Source organism: Eriocheir sinensis, chromosome 1 (assembly GCF_024679095.1).
Source record: "Eriocheir sinensis breed Jianghai 21 chromosome 1, ASM2467909v1, whole genome shotgun sequence".
Taxonomy (NCBI): Eukaryota; Metazoa; Arthropoda; class Malacostraca; order Decapoda; family Varunidae; genus Eriocheir; species Eriocheir sinensis.
In genome coordinates, this window is record NC_066509.1 from 30,218,419 (window position 1) to 30,236,594 (window position 18,176).

Here is an 18,176-nt window from a genome sequence, read left to right on the forward strand (position 1 = left end):
ATGTTTGTTCTCATAAAGTACAGTAGTGCAAATTAACATGGAATAGGATGGAAATACTCAGTGTTGTAAATATTACAGCTAAGCTTCATTCTAAATGCTCATGCCAAAGGTAATATATTATGTTCTCATAAAGTACAGTAGTGCAAATTAACATGGAATAGGATGGAAATACTCAGTGTTGTAAATATTACAGCTAAGCTTCATTCTAAATGCTCATGCCAAAGGTAATATATTATGTTTGTTCTCATAAAGTACAGTAGTGCAAATTAACATGGAATAGGATGGAAATACTCAGTGTTGTAAATATTACAGCTAAGCTTCATTCTAAATGCTTATGCCAAAGGTAATATATTATGTTTGTTCTCATAAAGTAGTGCAAATTAACATGGGATAGGATGGAAATACTCAGTGTTGTAAATTTTACAGCTAAGCTTCATTCTAAATGCTCATGCCAAAGGCAATATATTTTGTTTGTTCTCATGAAATAGGATTTTATACCTTGGAAACAGTATCTGTTAGAATTAGATATCCTCATGACCAAAATTATACTCACTATTAAAATGATATGAAGTAGCACTCTCTCTCTAGCAAGTGGCAACTTTTCTCTCTCTCTCTCTCTCTCTCTCTCTCTCTCTCTCTCTCTCTCTCTCTCTCTCTCTCTCTCCTCTCTCTCTCTCTCTCTCTCTCTCTCTCCTCTCTCTCTCTCTCTCTCTCTCTCTCTCTCTCTCTCTCTCTCTCTCTCTCTCTCTCTCTCTCTCTCTCTCTCTCTCTCTCTCTCTCTCTCTCTCTCTCTCTCTCTCTCTCTCTCTCTCTCTCTCTCTCTCTCTCTCTCTCTCTCTCTCTCTCTCTCTCTCTCTCTCTCTCTCTCTCTCTCTCTCTCTCTCTCTCTCTCTCTCTCTCTCTCTCTCTCTCAGCACTTCCCCTATTAATCGTAGGTATAATGATTTTCATACATCAGATCAGATTTCCACGTTTGATGTCATCTAACCATACTAATCATCCCTTTTCCCCGTACAACCTCTTGCAAAATATATTTTTAGTAATGCAACACTATTTCCTAACTCTTATAAACATAATGTATCATCTTGACTGCCGCCTTTTCTTTCCTTCCTTTCATACTAATCTCTTAAAAAAGTAAAACAGGATAGCAAATGTGTTTATAACTATTATCAATGAGATACATTTAAGCTTTCAGTTTCATGCAATAAAAGATGATAAGATATATATATATATATATATATATATATATATATATATATATATATATATATATATATATATATATATATATATATATATATATATATATATAATTGATACAAAAGGAATAATTTCTTATACAGCTATTGCTAAAGGAAGAAAGAGGCATTTCCTTTTGGATGCCTGCCACTTTTTTTTTTTAATTATTACTCTGCCGACTCAGGATGGTGATCAGGTGTCCAATAAACTAGCCCTAAGGGGTCAAATAATTCTCTGTTTGTTTCCTGTGTGTGTGTGTGTGAACAGAGAGAGAAAGAAAAAGAGTTGCAGAAGATAAGTACTCCAGAAGGCTTTATGACCCGTACAAGGGAGTACTGTGAGACACATAAGTTGGAACGACATGCCCAGGTGAGATAAAATCTACAATCCAGGTAGCACCTTGTCGAGCCGCGTTTTGAGAGAGAGAGAGTGAGAGAAGAGAGATTGATTCCACATTTCGTGTTATTCTCTCTCTCTCTCTCTCTCTCTCTCTCTCTCGCTCTCTCTCTCTCTCTCTCTGATGGAAAAATATATAAGAAAATGGAGAGAGAGAGATTCCTCTCTCTCTCTCTCTCTGATGAAAATATATAAAAAATGGAGAGAGAGAGAGAGAGAGAGAGAGAGAGGAAGGGGGAGGCGAGCAGACAGCATAATAGGCGCGCGGGATGTCTGAACACCAGTCCTGATGACGTCACGAGGGATGTGTGGGGCCTGGAGTCTCGGTGGTCTCGGCCCAGCCCGTTCTGGCGCAGGCGAGTGTTTATAGTGGCGCCATCTTGCATTGGCTCATGCTGCCCTCCCAGAGCTCATTTTTGATCCTTGAATCTAGAGTCCGGGTTGATAGGTGGTCTTCTGGACAGCATGTGGGTAGTTTTAAGCCACTCGGCGGCGGCTGAAAAATCCCAGCTTGGTGGCACCGGGCGGGGATTGAACTCGCGTCCTCCTGAACACGAGGCCGTTACTTTGACGACTCAGCCACCGCCTCCCGTCTACATCTGAGTTTTACGCCATTGTTCCTCGTGCGCAAAGTGTCATCGATCATAAACAATGTTGATCTGTCTACATTCGTGAAACCATTAAGTATTTTAAAACATTCGATCAGTTTTCCTCGGAGGCGACGTTTCTCAAGAGAGAACATGTTAAGGGTAGAAAGCCTTTCTTCGTAGGATTTGTTGCGCAAGGAAGGGATAATTTTCGTTGCCCGACGCTGAACACCTTCTAATTTAGCAATATCCTTTGCATGGTGGGGAGACCAAAACTGTACCGCATATTCCAAGTGGGGTCTGACTAAACTGTTGTAGAGCGGGAGTATTACATCTTTATTCTTAAATAAAAAGTCTTTTAATGAAGCCCAACATTCTGTTCGCTTTATTTGCTGCATCGATGCATTGCTGTGAGAATTTGAGGTTTGACGCGATTTTGACCCCCAAGTCCTTGACGCATTGAACGCTTTTGAGTTTAACGCCGCGCATTTCGTAATCAAACTTTTATTCCTCGTTCCAACTTGAAGGACCTGGCACTTGTCACCGTTAAAGGGCATCTCCATCTATCCGACCAAGCTGAAATTTTTGTGCAAATCCTCTTGGAGGCTTTGCCTGTCTTCGTCAGTGAGAACCGAGTTACCAATCTTTGTGTCGTCTGCAAATTTACTAATGCGGTTATTGAGTCCAACATCCACGTCGTTGATGTAAATAATGAAGAGCACTGGGCCAAGAACCGAGCCCTGAGGGACGCCACTAGTGACAGGCGCCCACTCTGAGTTAAATCCGTCAATCACTACTCTTTGTTGTCTGTTGCTCAACCAATTCGCGATCCATTGGTTTACCTGACCGTCAATACCTATTTGCTTTAATTTGTAAAGTAATTTATGATGCGGGACTTTATCAAACGCTTTCTGGAAATCAAGATAGACTACGTCCAGTGATTTGGTTACGTCATAAACAGTGAAGAGGTCGTTATAAAAGGTTAATAGATTTGATAGGCAGGATCTTTTGTTTCGGAAGCCATGTTGTGAGTCCTGGAAGCCATGTTGTGAGTCCTTAAGGGAGGAGGAGAGGTGTCCTGATACCCTCCTCTTGAAAGAGTTTAAGTCGTAGGCAGGAGGAAATACAGATGAAGGAAGATTGTTCCAGAGTTTACCAGCGTGAGGGATGAAAGAGTGAAGATGCTGGTTAACTCTTGCATAAGGGGGTTTGGACAGTATAGGGATGAGCATGAGTAGAAAGTCGAGTGCAGCGGGGGCTGCGGGGAGGGGGAGGCATGCAGTTAGCAAGTTCAGAAGAGCAGTCAGCGTGGAAATATCGATAGAAGATAGAAAGAGAGGCAACATTGCGGCGGAATTTAAGAGGTAGAAGACTATCAGTATGAGGAGGAGAGCTGATGAGACGAAGAGCCACCAGCCTCCACTCTGTCCAGAAGAGCTGTGTGAGTGGAGCCCCCAACACACATGAGATGCATACTCCCATGAGGGGCGGACAAGGCCCTGTATATGGACAGCAACCGTGCAGGAGAAGAACTGGCGGAGACGGTACAAACGCCCAGCCTCGAGGAAGCTGATTTAGTAAGAGATGAGATATGAAGTTTCCAGTTGAGATTTTGAGTTAAGGATAGACCGAGGATGTTTAGTGCTGAGGCAGGTGATAGCTGGGTGTTGTCATAGAATAGGGGATAGTTGTTTGGAAGATTGTGTCGTGTGGATAGGTGGAGAAACTGTGTTTTGAGGCGTTGAAGGACACCAGGTTCTTCTTGCCCCAATCGGAAATAATAATGAGTCTGAGGCTAAGGTTGTCTGCAGTCTCCAGCCTTGAGTCGTTAAGTTCCTGAAGGTGGGTCTTCTATTAAAGCAAGTTGAATAATGCAGAGTGGAGCCATCGTCGTAGGAATGGATAGGACATATCGTTATGGACAGAAGATCATCAATGAACAACAGAAAAATAGTGGAGATAGGACAGAACCTGTGGGACACCACTGTTAATAGATTTAGGAGAAGAACAGTGACCGTCTACCACGGCAGTAAAATAGAACGGTCAGAAGGAAACTGGAGATAAAGGTACAGAGAGAAGGATAGAAACCGTAGGAGGGTAGTTTTGAAAGCAAAGATTTGTGCAGACCCTATCAAAAGCTTTGATATGTCCAGCAATAGCAAAAGTTTCACCGAAACAGCTAAGAGAGGATGACCAAGAGTCAGTTAAGAAGGCTAGGAGATCACCAGTAGAACGCCCCTTGCGGAACCCCATACTGGCGATCAGATAGAAGGTCAGAAGTGGAAAGGTGCTTGAATCTTCCGGTTAAGGATTGATTCAAAAGCTTTAGATAGACAAGAAAGTAAAGCAATAGGACGGTAGTTTGAGGGATTGGAGCGGTCACCCTTCTTAGGTACAGGCTGTAAGGCATACTTCCAGCAAGAAGGAAAGGTAGATGTTGACAGGCAGAAGCGAAAGAGTTTGACCAGGCAGGGTGACAGCACGGAGGCACAGTTTTTAAGGACAATAGGAGGCACTCCATCAGGTCCATAAGCCTTCTGAGGATTGAGGCCAGAGAGGGCATAGAAAACATCATTTTGAAGAATCTTTATAACAGGCATAAAGGAGTCAGAGGGGGGATGAGTAGGAGGAATATGCCCAGAATCGTCCAGAGTGGAGTTTTTAGAAAAAGTTTAAGAGAAGAGTTCAGCCTTAGAGATAGATGAGACGGCAGTGATGCCGTCAGGACTGAGTGGAGGAAAGATGAAGAAGTGAAGTTGGAGGAGATGTTTTTGGCTAGATGCCAGAAGTCACGGGAAGAGTTAGAGAAAGCAAGGTTTTGACATTTTCTATTAATGAAAGAATTTTTGGTTAGTCGGAGAATAGATTTGGCACGATTTCGGGCAGAAATGTAAAGTTCATAATAATAATAATAATAATAATGATAATAATAATAATAATAATAATAATAATAATAATAATAATAATAATAATAATAATAATAATAATAATAATAATAATAATAATAATAATAATAATAATAATAATAATAATAATAATAATAATAATAATAATAATAATGATAATGATAATGATAATGATAATAATAATGATAATGATAATAATAATAATAATAATAATAATAATAATAATAATAATAATAATAATAATAATAATAATAACAATAATAATAATAATAATAATGATAATAATAATAATAATAATAATAATAATAATAATAATAATAATAATAATAATAATAATAATAATAATAATAATAATAATAATAATAATGATAATAATGATAATAATAATAATGATAATAATAATAATAATAATAATAATAATAATAATAATAATAATAATAATAAAAGTAATAATAATAATGATAATGATAATGATAATGATAATGTTAATAATGATAATGATAAGGATAATGATAATAATGATAATAATAATAAGTATAATAATAATAATAATAATAATAATAATAATAATGATAATGATAATGATAATAATAATAATAATAATAATAATAATAATAATAATAATAATAATAATAATAATAATGATAATGATAATGATAATGATAATGATAATGATAATAACAATGACAATGATAAGAGATAATAATAATGAAAATAATGATAACAATGATAATAATGATAATAATAATAATAATAATAATAATAATAATAATAATAATAATAATAATAATAATAATAATAATAATAATAATAATAATAATAATAATAATAATAATAATAATATTAATAATAATAATAATAATAATAATAATAATAATAATAATAATAATAATAATAATAATAATAATAATAATAATAATAATAATAATAATAATAATAATAATAATAATAATAATAATAATAATAATAATAATAATAATAATAGTAGTAGAGGAAGGACAAAATACCTGGGTAATTCATTACGGAACAAGCGTGAGGGAGATGACGTTATATCTGACTAACGAGACATTGGAATTTACTGGATAACAATCAACAAGAATCAAGCAGATGACGCTGTAGTTTGTTTATGTTGAGATGGAGCATTTTTTATATCCTGGGGAAGGGAGTTCCAGATCAAAGGTCCCCGGTACATAGTGGAGTGCTGAAAGAGAGTAAGGCGATGTGATGTAAGGCAGATATGCTCTCTGTGTCTAGTGGGATATAGATGAGTAGGGAGTGATCTGATGTTTGTACATACAGGTAGCAACAGAAAGTTTAGTGATATCTTGTAGTTTAAGGATTTTTGTGTTTTTAAATAGTGGGGTGTGTGTTCAAGGTAAGAACTGTTTGTGATAATTCGAATTATCTTTTTATGCAGTAAGTTCAGGCTAGTTAAATGGGTGACATAAGTGCTGCTCAGATAGGATTGCAGTACAGAAGGTGAGGGTATATATGTGCATAATACAAGGTTTTTAGTACTTTACAAGGCATAAAATCTCTTAGGCGATATAGCATAGCAGTGCTTCTTGAAAGTTTATTCGAAACATTATTTATATGGGATTTGAAGTTAAGGTTTTAATTAAACATAACTCCCAAAAACTTAAAACTAGTTGATCTACTAATAAGGTTATTATTGATTTTAAGGTCTGGCAAGTAAACATTTACTTTGTAAGAAAAGAACATATAAAAGGTTTTATTAATATTAATTGTGAGTCGGTTGCTTAAACACCAATTATATAATTTGTTGAGGTCTTGGTTAGCTTGTGGGAATAATGTTTCAATATTAGAGTCAGTGAAATTCAAAGTCATGTCATCTCCAAAGAGGATGGTGTTGGCAGAGGTGAAGATATTAGTGATGTCGTTAATATATATAAGGAACAAAATAGGCCCCAAAACACTCCCTTGTGGGACACCAGTAGAAATATTTCGAGTGGAAGACTTATGGCCATCATATATTGTGCACTGAGATCTGTTTGTTAGGTAGTCTTGAAACCAGGAGTGCAGAGGTCCTCGTATACCATAGAAATATAATTTGTCGAGTAGAATCATGTGGTTAACGGTATCAAAAGCCTTTGAGAAGTCAACAAAGATGGATAAGACTGATTGTCTAATGTTAAGGGAAGAATACAGAAGAGAAAACATACTGAGGGCATCATAAGTGCCATACTGGCATCTACCCAAGATTTTCTTGCTATCAAGATATGCAACTAATTTATTTTTCATTAATAATTCAACTATTTTAGAGAAGGGAGAGGGTGGAAATGGGGCGGCAATTGTTGGGCACACTACTGGGGCCAGATTTGTGCACTGGCGTGATATTTGCAGTTTTCAAATCAGAGGGAAATTTGCCAGTGGATATTAATTGATTAAAGAGCAATGCAATGGGGTAAGTAGTTTCCTCAATATTATGTTTAGTTATGTGGGCCGAGATTTCATTAACATTTGAGTTTTTACTTTTTAGAGTCTTGATAACATTCATCACGTCAGCAGAAGTGACTGGCAGGATAACCGTTGAGTTTTGGTAATTTCCGTGGAGGAAATCTGTGGCATTTCTAGAAGCAGAAGGCAGTGCATCATTGAGCCTGGCTGCAATTTCACTGAAATGTTCATTAAGAGCTTCAGCCATTTCTTCTGGCTTAGTAAGTGTAGAATCTTTATGAGATAATGTTGTTATCATTGTTTTTGGTTTATGTCGACCTGCTAATTCATTGATAGTTTGCCATATTTTCTTGGTATTGTTTCTAAAGTTACTGAAAATTCTAATGTAGTAATTATATTTAGCTCCTCTAATTAATCGTGTAAGATGGTTGCGGTATAATTTGTAAGCGTTGTGATTGACAGTTTCTAATTTGTACATGTTAAATAATTTACTTTTGTATTTTATCGAGTTAAGTATTCCTGATGTTAACCATGGGTTAGACAATCGTTTGGCAGTTACAAATTTAACTACTTTAGGGAAGTGCTTGTTATATAATTCATCTAAGGTTTCCATAAAATTGTTGAAGTTTACATTTATGTCATTAGAATTAAGTGTAACATTCCAATTGTTTACAGATAAACTAGTGGTAAACAGGTTATGTTGATGTCTATTATAGTGTCGATAGACTATTTTATGCTTTATGCAAAGATCAGAGATTACTGCAATATGTAGGAATATGGGAGGTGGTCAGATAATTGGCAGTGGATTATTCCAGAGGTAGAAGGTGGAGTGAAGTTAGTCCAAATGTGGTCGAGTGAGGTTGACCTAGGTTAGGATTATCTGGAAATCTAGTAGGACGAGAAATGTGCGGGAAATAATTCAAAGTCTTCATAGAATTCAAAAAGTGGTTAGTTGGTTGATGGGAAGAATGTTCTAGGAGATTAATGTTAAAATCCCAAGTAGGACAGTGTTGTTATTTTTAAAAGATCATGAGATAGTAGGTTATGTAAAATATGTGAATTCTTCCACTCCAATATACTTACTGTGCGGTCTGTATATAACAATATCTATGTTAAATTCCTTTCCCACTTGTACTAAGCTAACACTTTATTTACTCCTTTATATATTACACTTCATGGTTTTAGACACCAAAATGAAAGTTAATGTTGATAATTTAAAGATAACCGAAACTGCTTTATGCGTTGGAATAGTTTAAGAAATCGAAAATAATACCAATGACCGGGCATATATACTACCGCACATATAATAACATTCCTTTTTAAATAGAAAACACTACCAATCAGAGAAAATCTGTAGTGCTTCATATGATAAAGTGGTTAAAAACAAATAAGACAAGAAATCGCTATCATCTACTTCTCAACCCAGAATATCAATGCACACTACACGGTTCTTTTAAGCAAGCCAGAAATCCACAGCGAGCCATCTCCTACTCAAACCTCGACGCTACAGAAGCCAAATCACGAGCAAGAGAAAAACCCAATAACCCACAACGCAACATCTTCAAAGGCAAACCAGAAATCACCACCGAGCCATCACCCAATCACACCTCGACGCTACGGAACCTAAATCACGAGCAAAAGAGAGATAGACAAAGACTCACAAACCCACGACGCTAAATCTTCAAAGGTAAACCATAAATCACCACCAAGCCGTCACCCAATCAAACCTCGACGCTACAGAACCCAAGAGAGAGATACACACAAAACCCACAGACCTAAATCTCGAAACCAAACAAATACAATCTTAAGGGAACTAACGCCCGGTAATTTAGCCACCAACACGCTCGCTAAACGTCACCATAAAGGAAATTACTCGAGGAAACATCGTCCAATTGAACCCTAATAGCGGACGATATTGACTGAGGCGAGCAAATATAAAATCAATGGAACACCTGCGCGAGCCCTGATGAGACACCTTGATGCCTCGACGTAAATCTGGCACGGGTGTTTCTTGCTGAAGGTTGGAGTCGAGTAGAGGAGCGGAGGAGGAGGAGGCGGAGGAGGGGTAGAGATGGAGGGAGAGAAGGGGGTGATACGGGACAAGGGAGAGGAAGTAACAAGTAGGACAAGAAGAAAGAAGGGAGAGGGGAAAAGGGGAAAAGAAAGGCAGGGAAGCGAAAGGAGATGAGAACGGAACAAAGAAATAGGAAGATGAAGGTAGGGAGCAACAAATGGGAGGAGAGAAGAATGGAGAAAGGAAAGGGAGGGAAGAACGGAACAAGGGAAGAGGAGATAAGGTAGGAAGCAACGAGCAGAAGGAAGAAGGGGAAGAAGGAAGGAAAGAACAGGAACAAGGGAAGAGGAGATAAGGTAGGAAGCAACGAGCAGAAGGAAGAAGGGAAAGAAGGAAGGAAAGAACAGGAACAAGGGAAGAGGAGATAAGGTAGGAAGCAACGAGCAGAAGGAAGAAGGGAAGAAGGAAGGAAAGAACAGGAACAAGGGAAGAGGAGATGAAGGCAGTGAATGACAACCATAAGAAAGAAGAATAGGGAAGAAGGAAGGAAAGAACGGGAAGAAGGAAGAGGAATGGAAATGGAGAGTGAAGAAGGAAAAAGAGAGCAAGAAAATAAAGGGAAGGAACAAGGAGTCAAAGAAATACTAGGGAGGAGGAAGAACAGGAACAAGAAAAAGTCAAACAAAAACAAACAAAAATAAAAAGAAGATTGAACAGCGAACAGGTGGAGGACAAAGACATGAGGGAGGAGGAGGAGGAGGAGGAGGAGCAGGACGTTGTGACTCTTTTATGACGCACGAGAAGCCGATTTTCAGCCTAATGAGTCGTGATGGTAATTGATGGGCGGCTTCGCATCAGGACGCGGCCGCAATTAAACAGTTTGGGGTCAGGGGCGGAGGCGGCGGCGTGCTGGGCCAGAGACGACGACCCGATGCAGGCTGTTGCGCTTTTCATCTCGCTCTTGTTGTTGTTATTCTTGCTCTTGCTCTTCTTGTTTTTGTTGTTCTTGTTCTTGATAACTCACTGCATTATATTTCTCTTCTTTTTGTTGTTGTTCTTGTTCCTCCGGTTCTTGTTCTTCTACTTGTGATTCTTTCTTTCTGTTCTTCTTTTTGTTGTTGTTTTTTTCCTCTAGGTGCTCTTGTTCTACTTTACATCGCTTTTCCTTTTTATACTTCACTTCCTTATGTTTTGTTCTGCATTCTTTCTCTCTTTCCAGTATCTTCTTCCTCGTCCTCCTTTTCCTCCTCCTCCATCTCCTCCTCTTCTTGCTTCTATTAATCTCTTCTTTCCCTTCATTTAATTCTTCAACGTCATTACTCTCTCGTCTCTTCCTCTCTTCTTGTTCTCATTAATTTCTGCTCCTCCTTTCCTCCATTCTTCAACATACTTGCTATCTCGTCACTTCTTCCTTCTTCTCTTGTTCCTATTAATTTATCTTTCTCTCCCTTCATTTAATTCTTCAACGTCATTACTCTCTCGTCTCTTCCTCTCTTCTTGTTCTCATTAATTTCTGCTCTTCCTTTCGTTAATTCTTCAACATCCTTGCTATCTCGTCACTTCTTCCTTCTGCTCTTGCTCCTGTTAATTTCATCTCTCCCTCCCTTCAATCTATTCTTGCACATCCTCGCCCTCTCGTCCCTCGTCTCGCCAGGTGTCTCGTCTCTCGGTGGGCTTCAATTTATTCTAATGTTTGTGTGTTTGTCTACCTCTCTTTTTTTTCTTGGGTTTCTTTTTGTCGTGTTTGCATGCTCGTAACTCGACCCGGCCTTGTTCTCTTCCCCTCCCTCTCTCCCTCCCCCTCCCTCTCGCCCCCTTCCTCCTTCCCTTCCTTCCCCGCGACGAGTAAGGGTCTGGAGGCAGCGGGCGAGTGAGGAAATAAAATAGCGAGAGTTTAAAGACTATCATATTTCCGTCCCACGTTCAGGGCAGAGTCGCTTTCCTTCCTTCCTTCCTTCTATGAGTGAGTGAGTGAGTGAGTGGCTGACTGACTGATTAACTGGCTGAATGGCTGACTGATTGACTAACTGACTGGCTGACTCTCTCTCTCTCTCTCTGTTCGAAATATATGAACTAAGGATGTCGAGAGAGAGAGAGAGAGAGAGAGAGAGAGAGAGAGAGAGAGAGAGAGAGAGAGAGAGAGAGAGAGAGAGAGAGAGAGAGAGAGAGAGAGAGAGAGAGAGAGAGAGAGAGCATACAATAGGGAGGGGGGGAGGAGGGAGGAGGGTAGTGAAGGAAGGAACGCGGTTGGGGTCTAAAGTACATTTTTAACCCACGAAAAATATAATGATCGCAAGTCTTGATCCTCTATTAGTGTGAGCGTTCGTTGATACGGGAGGGCGAGGAAGGGACGCGATCACAAGAAGAATTTATATAGAGATGGAAACTTTTAGAAATCACGTCATTTTTCTGCTTTCATAGGTCGAGGAAGAGTGAGAACTGGAAGCGATTTTTAAGAGGGACGAAAATAACTATGATTAATCCCCTTTGCTCTTCTTTTCATATCATCTCCGTCACTTTCTCTTAACAGTTCACCACCTGTTCTTCTTCATCTCGTCTAATATATTTTTCTTATATTCTTTTCTCCTACTTTTATTGTTCTCTATTCTCCTCTTCAGCCGTGGTAATCCGAAACAACCATAATTAATCTCCTTTTCTCTTCTTTTCATATGGTCTCCTTCACTTCCTCGCAGTTCACAACATACTCTTTAGTCTCGTCTAATATTTTTTTCTCATTATTTTTCCTCTTACTTTCAATTGTTCTCTATTCTCCTCTTCATCCGTGGTAATCCTTTTCAATACTGCGAGGTGGGTGGACAAGACAGGTAGGTAGGGAGGGAGGATAGTACGTGCATCAGCGGACCGGAGCCTTGAGGTCTGTAGCAGCGGCGGGTCGGGGCGGCCAAACAAAGCATTGCCTCTGATTATCACTCGAGGCTTTAATTCGCCGCGTGATTGGACCAACAACTTAGCCGCGGAGAGGGCGAGAGGGACGTGATGCACCGGCCTGACTACGCACTGGCGCCATACCCTCGACACTTACATACATACGTCCACACATACACACATACATACCTATAAACATACATACACAAAATGCATTCAAGCTAGAAATCGAGCTAATAGGGTACTGGGATTTATTTCAAGGAGCGTAAGCAACAGAAGCCCCGAAGTCTTCCTCAAACTATATTTAGCATTAGTTAGACCTCATCTTGACTATGCGGTTCAATTCTGGTCACCCTACTATAGAATGGATATCAAAATGCTAGAATCGGTGCAGAGGAGGATGACTAAGATGATTCAGGGGTTGAGAAACTTGCCATACGAGGAAAGACTCAAACAGTTAAACTTGCATTCTCTAGAAAGGCGAAGGGTGCGTGGAGACATGATCGAGGTTTATAAATGGATGAAGGGCTTTAATAAGGGAGACATTCATAAGGTTTTGTTGGTAAGAGAACCGGGTAGGACACGAAGTAACGGGTTTAAACTGGATAAATTCAGATTCAACAGGGACATAGGCAAAAATTGGTTTACTAACAGGGTGGTGGATGAGTGGAATAGGCTTAGCAGTCACGTGGTGAGTGCCAATACAATTGTCACATTCAAAAATAGACTAGATAAATTCATGGACAGCGATATTAGGTGGGGTTAGATACACGGGAGCTTAGGGTCAAAGGAGCTGCCTCGTACAGGCCTACCGGCCTCTTGCAGACTCCTGCGTTCTTATGTTCTTATGTTCTTATATACATACAGACAGACAGGTAGACAGAAAGGTAGGGACACAAATGCACGTAGACATAAAACACACACACACACACACACACACACACACACACACACACACACACACACACACACACACATTTAGCTCCTCCCCTTCCACACACACATTCCCCCCACCGCACACACATCCACCCCCCCTCCCCCACACACAAACATTCACCCCCTATCCCCCACCACATACACACACATTCAACCCTCCCCTCCCCCCCACAAACACAGTCCCTCCTCCCCTCCCCCCCACAAACACAGACCCTCTAAACCATGATAATTAGATGTGCTCAGCGAGGGCGCGTCCCATGTCAACACAGCCTGCATGTAGCGACTCGTGCATCTCCCTGCCCGCTTGGAGCAACAATACGTCTTGCACTCAACGGATGGAAGATACTACAGGACGATCGTTAGGGAGGAAGGACGCGGTACTTGTAAACAGTGATAATCAGGAGGAATTAGCTGTAGGGCGCGTCAACTATGCTATATCACTTTTTGTACAGCAAGGGAGATCCAGGTCAAGGACAAAAATACAAATACAGCAACAGAAAAGCTCGCAAACGCAGCTCCGGGAAAAGAAAACAAGAACGAGAGGCCTAAAGAGAGGTCAAATAAGGGTGGAGAGGTGTCTTGATACTCTCCCCTGTAGACGCATAATTCTAAGAGATGATAAAATTAGTTGCAAGCAAGTGATATCCCTAGAAATTATTAGATACCAGAGGATGGTCATTAGCAGGAGGAACACGGTATTTATAAAGAGTGGCAATTAGGAGTACTTAGTGAGGGCGTTTGTTACGAAGTCGTCTCTACTGCATCACCTTGTCCTGTAGACGCATAATACCGAGATGATAATTAGTCTTAAGCAAATGATATCTCCAGGAACGATGATTAGGAGTGCTCAGTGTGGGTGTGTCTGTCCTTGCAGGTCCTTGCGCCATAAGCAGAATGAAAAAAAAAAGAATAAAAAGTCGACTATACTACATCACTTTACACAATAGAATCAAAACACTAGATGATAATTAGTTGTTAACAAATAATATATCTAGAAATTATTAGGAATACGTAAGTAAGGGCGTGTGTTCTCGGCAAGTTAACTCTACTGCCACAGTTTATCCCGTAGATGCGTAATACTAAGAGACGAAAATTAGTTTACACATGATATATCTAAAAATGATAATAGGATATGCTTAGTCTAGGCGCGTCTGTCTTTGCAAGCCGACTATTCTACATCCCCTGACACAGAAGATACTAAATACTAGATGAGAGTTAGTTGCAAACAAATGGTGTCTCCAGCAATGATTAGATAAACTCAAGTGTGGGCGCGTCTTAGCAAGGAACAATAAGAGGAGAACAACAGCAAGAACAAGATGAACAAGAGCGAGAACTGGAAGAACAGGAACACGGAGAAGAAAAACAAGAAAAAAACTAGACCAAGAAGAATAAGAATAAGAACAAGAAGACTAAGAAAACAAGGAAAACAAGAAAATTAGTAGAAGAAAACAAGAAGGGAAGAAAAACAAGAACAACAATAGATGAGAAACCGCCATACAACAACACCTCACCCTGCAGACACAAAATACTAAGAGAGGATAATTACTTGTAAACAAATGATTCCTTAAAAAAACGAAAATTAAATTATACCCAGCGTGGGCGTGTCTCTGAAAGTCAAGTGCACTGTATCGCCTTACACATTGGTTGCAAAATACTTGATGAAAATTAGCTGTACGCACACGCCTCTCAGCGAAGATAATTAGATATAGTCAGTGTGGCGAGTCTTTGCGAGTAGAGTATATTGCATCACTTGACATAGTACGTAGATGCATGTTACTAGGAGATGAAAATTAGTTGTTAACATATCTATATACAGTGATGAATAGATACACTCAGCGGGGGCGTGTCTTGGCAAGTCTAGTACGCTTAATCATCTTACACAGTAGATTCAAATGACTAGAAGATGAAAAATAGTTGTTAACACATGCAAGATTTCAATAATGATAATCAGATATACTCCTCGTGGGCGCATCTTTGTAAATCTAGTATAACAGGAGATGAAAATTAACTGTTAACACACGCAAGCTCTAAACAATGATAGTTATATATACTCATCGTGGGAGTGTCTAATGTCAACACAATATCGAGTGTTCAGGATTGTGTTTACCTTCTCCAATACTTTCCAGCAGCCACTGACGCATGATACTAACTGATGGTGATGGTGCAAACATTCGCTGATAAAGGAGGGCGAGGAAGGAACACAATCGCAGGAGGAAATGATAATAATTGGAAGTCTTTTCCTTTTAATACTGTGAATGGTAATGATAATCGAGCACATGACATCTCCAAACAGTGATGATTGTGTGTACTCAGTGCTCGGTCAAGTCATATTGCGTGGATGCTTCTGAAATGAGTAATAAAGATACGTTTAAATAAATGCTTAATCACTGCAATCATAAAGTCTTCCTGAAAATTGCGAGGAAAAGTCTTCATTGTTCGTGGCGGTAATATATTTTGGGGTTAAGAGTACAAGCTTTTATTTATCCTCTCGGTGAAAAACATAACTCTTCTCCCAATATGCTTCCGAAATGGGTATTAAAGATTCGTTTAAATGAATGCTTAATCACCGTAATCTTAAAAGTCTTGCTGAAAAGCGAGTAAAAGTCTACAATGCTCGTGGCGGTAATATATTTTGGGGTTAAGAGTACAAGCTTTTATTTATCCTCTCGCTGAAAAACATAACTCGTCTCCCAATATGCTTCTGAAATGAGTAATAAAGACACGTTTAAATAAATGCTTAATCACCGTAATCTTAAAAGTGATGCTGAAAAGTGCGAGGAAAAGTCTACAATGCTCGTGGGTGTAATATATTTTGGGGTTAAGAGTACCAGCTTTTATTTATTCTCTCGCTGAAAAACATAACTCGTCTCCAGGTATTTTAAGAGCTTGTTTACACTCGTTTTCGCCGTCGTATATTGAGGTCAGTGTGTGGGAACATTGTGCAACGCGTCTGGCTGTACCTCGCCCTGCCTCGGCCTTGTCCCTCAGCCAGACACCCGGTGAGCCTCCCTAACCTAACCTGAGCGCGTTCTCCCTATCTCTCTACTGGTATGTGGCGGTACTCTTGAACAGGGAAGCTTGCGTTAGGTTAGGTTAGGAGTCATTTAGGGTAGTTTTGAATGCGAATCACAATGAGAGTATTTTCCAGAACACCCCGTGGTTAGTTTCGAGGCTACAGCCTAACATTTTTACTCAGGGACCACATACCATTGCAGAGACTCAGAATATGCACCCCACCCCGCCCCGCCCTGTACAACACCCAGCACCCTGACCCACCCTGACCCACACCTCCAGCAGCTCGCCCTGACCCCCAAGGCCCCTAACTAGCTCCCCTCACCCCAATCCCTTGTTATGCGACACTTGCTTTCTGTCTATTAACTGGCTCTCATCTCTTCCTTCCCGAGACCAAGATCAATAAATCTGCATATTATTTCAGGGGATTACGTGTCACTCCCGCAGCTGCTTAGTTTGGCCGATGTGTGTGTGTGTGTGTGTGTGTGTGTGTGTGTGTGTGTGTGTGTGTGTGTGTGTGTGTGCGCCCCGCCCCGCCATGCAAGCAGCTCAGGACCCTCCGCCCTGGGTTCCGATTTAACGCTGTAGTAAAATAGGAGAGAGAAGTCTAATGCTTGGCCCGGATCGCCGCTAAGGAGGGCGTGTGTCTGGTCCCTGCTTGTCGGGCGTCCATCGGCGGGTCTGTGTTCGCGGGCAGCTCACTCATGAGGCGACGCGTGTATATGAGACCCGCTGACCCCGGGGCCGAGGGAGGAGACTGGCCAACGACCCCCGGGCAGCCAGAGGGTCAAGCACTCGGGCCGGGTAACGCCGCGGCCAAACACGGCATCGCAGTCTTATTAAACATTTCCTGCCAGCCGGGCGCGAGAGCAGACCGGATTATAGAAAATGCTGAGTTTTTTTTTCGTGTTTTAAGAAGCGTTTCGAAAGAAGTGACGTGGTTTTTGAGGCGAGAAAACCCAATACATGCATTTCTTTTTGTTTAGGAGCTTAAGTTGAAGGAGAGCTGTGGTTTATGAGGAAGAAAAAGCAAATTCGTATATATGCATTCATGTTTTGCTTTTCAGAGTCGTTGTGAAGAGATGCTGAACTTTTGGGGGTGAGGGAGAAAGCAGTATTAAGTGTGTCTCGCTCAAGTAAAGTGATATCTAACTGAATTAAAGATAAATCTCAATAAGTACATTTTTTTTCTGTTTCAAGGACCAACTCATATAAATGCAGAGTTGTTTTGCTCTCCAGAACCGTTGTAAAAGAGATGCTGGGCTTTTGGGGTGTCGGGAGAAAGCCTTAAAAATGTGTCCCGATCAAGTGAAGATGAAACTATAATTTAAGTGGAAGGAGAGCTGTGGTTTATGATGAAAAAGGGAAGACCCACTCGTTGAAATGCAGTATATTAGTTTCCTCTCCAGTCATTGTGAAAGAGATGCTGGGCTTTTTGGGGTAAGGAGAAAGCAGGATTAAGACTGTGTCCTGATCAAGTGAAGCGCTGTTGGAATTAAAAGATAAACCATGACGAACGCGAGCCGTAGTTTATGAATAGGGAAGACCCACTAGCAGTATTATTCTCCTCTCCAGAGTCTTTGTGAAAGAGACGCTGGGCTGTTTTGGGGAAGGAGAAAGCAGCATTAAGTCCGTGTTGTGTCCCAATCAAGGTCTTATTTCAACATATCCCGCCGCCAGTGCACGAGAAAGCATCGAATCTATTATTATTATACAAACCAATGTTGCTTTTATTTATGTGGCCGAAACAATACACCTCCATATCACTGTTTTTAGATCTCC